This window comes from Pundamilia nyererei, unplaced genomic scaffold (genome assembly GCF_000239375.1).
Source record: "Pundamilia nyererei isolate P.nyererei 1_Seehausen unplaced genomic scaffold, PunNye1.0 scaffold00041, whole genome shotgun sequence".
Taxonomy (NCBI): domain Eukaryota; kingdom Metazoa; phylum Chordata; class Actinopteri; order Cichliformes; family Cichlidae; genus Pundamilia; species Pundamilia nyererei.
In genome coordinates this window covers 3968422-3972319 of record NW_005187442.1, presented here as the reverse complement: position 1 = coordinate 3972319, position 3898 = coordinate 3968422, and the positions used below count along the sequence as shown (strand labels likewise).

Here is a 3898-nt window from a genome sequence, read left to right as displayed (position 1 = left end):
CACATTTGGGTTTTACAGCAAGATCATGACCTGAAACACAAAAGCAAGTCCACCTCTAAATGGAAAAAATCAAGCAACTAAAGAAACAAACAAACAATAAAACCCAAATGAAAAAACAACAACCAGGTTTTGGAGCGATCTTGGCTGGACTCAAATCAAACATGAATTTTATGCTTGAAAACCCTCAGACATGGTTGAATTCCAATAATTCTCAAAGAAAAGTGGGACAAAATTCCTCCAGAGCCATGTAGAGTTGTTCCTAGTAATTGCAAATGTTTGACTGCAGTAGGTTTGGATTTGTTTAATCTGAAACATTCAACAAAAGCAAAACAAATATACAAAAAAAGGAACTTAAGAAGGAAGGAAATACTTTTTCACAGCACTGTACATGCAGACAAATGTAAACATGCAGATGACTGCACAATATGTGTTCACCACCAGAAAAGAAAACAGTGGTATCATCAGGAAAAAGGCCATAGCTGGATATTGTTTTAGACACTACAGTTGGGTAGGTCTGAGTTCTTGCTGTAGGCTATTTAAGAAGAATGGTTTATTGATTTATCCAAGATGCTAAGAAAGTTGGGTTTGAATATCTGTATGAAGGGTCTATGGATGATTTGATGCAGGAGGATATCTACAGTATAGATTTTGTCCCGATTTGGATGAATGCAACTGAAGATGCACGTGTCTTAATATCCTGAAACTGGATAATGAGATTGCATTGTCTGATACAATGTTACTCACTCTGAGTGTCTTATTGTTATATAATAATTATATAATAAAGTATTTACTGGTGATGTTGATGAAGGATCTATAAATGGATATTTCCTGCTAAGAAAAATAATTTTAGTGAGATGAACCTATGTGTATCGATCAGTCTGTGTATTGATTTATGTATTTTGACTCATCTGACCTACACATTCACCCTCTGTTCTCAGCTGCTTTTTCATTGGATCATTTCTGTGCGGTGTTTTTTAAGTGTATTTGAACCTTCTTTTCTTTTTTTAAACAATTCTTCTTATCTTTCCACGATGACAAGAACAACAATGAGACAGAAAAATCTGAATGTTGATAAGTGGTAGGACTGATGAACTCATGGTAGACTATTTCAGTATCTGTAGTCCATCTGGCTTTGGAAATGTCATTTATCTAAAGATGCTGGAGGTGGAGCTGGAATCGCAGGACTCCAATTGCCAGTAAATGAATAAATAAACGAGTTCCTGATGCAGGATAGAGACGAGAGTTTACAGATAGAAAAAGAAGCTGTGTGGAGAGATTGAAAAACAAGGAAGTAGAAAATAACAGATGGTATAAGTGTCACAGACCCAGTTCCTGGGACTCGGGGATGGTGAGCAGTGTGGACTATTATTATTATTGTATTGGATGTATGTTTGCTGCACTGTGCTCTTGTGTTCCATGCTGGTGTGTGTATGTGTGTGTGTCTGCGGGTGTGGCTGGACAGCCACCTGCAGGCCTGATGGGTGTGGCCCTGCCAGCTGCTGATCACGCCTAGGTTCTCACACACCTGCTTCTGATCAAGCTCGTCGGGGGAGCTACTTAACAGAGCGATGGAGCTTCCTCTGGCGCAGGATCGTTGAGTTAGACTCCATGAGGAGAGCGGAACACAGTACGGCAGGACGCACGGAATACCAGCACTTAGGAGAAGGCACAACACAGGAGTTGAGGGAGCACATTGGAGATTTATTGTGTGTGGTACATTACCCCACTGTAAATAAACGCACTGTTCATTGCACTTAGTCCAGCATTTGGGTCCTTTCTCCAATATCCCCACGACTTGCCCTGGCAGACCGTGACAATAAAAGTGCAAAAATAGTTTGATAGCAAAGAAAAACAGTAGGCAAAGGGTAAGGAAAAGATAACAGAAAAAATACCAAAAAATATGAATCTGTAGAGTTAAAATGTATCTGAGCAGCAGCCTTACACATGTTAGTTGAAGATAAGAGCACCTGTCATCTAATATAATTTCTCCAGCAAAGAAGTCATAGTATCACCAAGATATATTTTAAAACCTGCGTTCATCGGAGTGTGAATGTGTGTGAATGTTTATTAGTTTGCACTTGAGTTTAGAAGTGCTTGTGAATGGGTGAATGAGGCCTGTTGTATAGAGCGTGGGGAGAGTAGAAAACACTATATAAGAATTAGTCCATTTTCCAAATCATAATATCCTCAGCTAAATTTGAAGTATCTTTTACCGTGGTTGAACCAAAAAAGCGTTTTGTGGAAAAAACAAAAAAAAAGACAGTCAGGAGAGGTTTTTATTTATCAAAAGCATTTCTTCACTTTTTCAGATTCAGTTCAAAAAGTCCTGAGAAATAGTGAGGTAGTTGTTGAAGGATGGCAATTAAACTACAAAATGACACAGGCACTCAGCAGCCTTACTTTTATGAATAGCATAACCAGCTGACAAGCAGCTGAGTTGAATCCTCCATTGCAATGAGACAGATTGCAGATGGGTCACAGATAATTTGATTGGCACAGACTGACTGCAACTGAAATTTATTGACAGACTGTCTGTGTTTATGAATTATATGGTAGTTATGTACAGACCTTCACCAACCTGATCAAATTCAATGCAACCACCAATACGTAGAGAGGTGGTCGTTCTATTTCTACTGTAGTATGACTGGATCATTAGAAGTATTACAGAAGAACTAGGCCACCTGGCAGGTGTGCTTTCTAATGACAAATAGATCAATTGTGTACAGTAGTTAAGTAAATTCATTTTTTAATAGTTCTAATGAGGAATGTCATGACAAAATTATATTTTTCATCATCATGTTTTTAAAGACGATGTTTGGCGTCCATTTAGAGAGCTGGTTGTGACTTGTTGTGTGTTGTGTTGTGGTGTCGGTGTCTTCACTGGCTGCTGTGAAGAAGATGAAACAGACTAATGCACTTACAACCAGCTACATGGGCTGCATTGCATTTATATGCAGACAAAAGCTACTTCAAAATGCCATTCCAATGAGTTATAGCTTTCACAGTCTCTCTGCATTACAACACTTGCTTATAAGCTGACCTACTGATTTACAATATTGGCCATTACGCAAAAGGTTGCTTTGTGATTAAATATGTATTCCCAGGACTGCATTCCCATTAGTCTTTTTAGATGAGTCACCAATCATGATGCATGCAAATTGTGCTTCAAATTCACCGTTTCCAAAGCTCTGAGACCCAAACTATCGAACCACTTCAAATTAATGGTGAATTAAGGTGAATTAAGTTTCTCCTTTTTTGTCTTATAGATAATTAACTTCCAATTTTATACACCGACTTTTTCCTGCAAGACGATTTTAGTGCTTGGAGAGTTAAATGCGGGTAGAACATGAGAGCTGATACTGGGTCAGTGTTTGAAGAGTAATTAGGATGAGAAGTGATGCCTCTCGCCCACAGGGACCCATTCATCTGCTAGAAAGATGGTGTATGACTTTATTCCATGTCTTCTTCTTTTTTACCCCTCCCCTCACTTTCTTATTCTATCATCTTAATGTCTGCTGTTCTAATTGATTTCTAATCACTTTAATTAATTCTCCCTCTATTTATTTTTAATGCTTTTATCCTATTTGGTTTAAAATCATAAATCTATGCGTACAATAGATGTTTGTCTAAGAAACTGAACATTACTCCCCCTCTCCCCACTAGATTATTTTTTGTTGTCATCCACACACACACACACACACACACACACACACACACACACACACACACACACACACACACACACACACACACACAATGGTGTTGACAAGAGGGGAGGGTGTTGACTCACCTTTTCACCAGCATGAATTCAAACCTGTCAGCCAGCATCTGCTCAGAAACGCTGTGTGTGTGTGTGTGTGTGTGTGTGTGTGTGTGTGTGTGTGTGTGTGTGTGTGAG

The 3898-nt window shown here is 38.8% G+C and overlaps 1 protein-coding gene across 1 annotated transcript in view; it reads left to right on the top strand.

Moving 5' to 3' along the window:
• The window catches only part of LOC102201415 (regulator of G-protein signaling 6-like), a 105159-nt gene that overhangs the window by 11382 nt on the left and 89879 nt on the right, over window positions 1–3898 (top strand). The window lies entirely within an intron of this gene.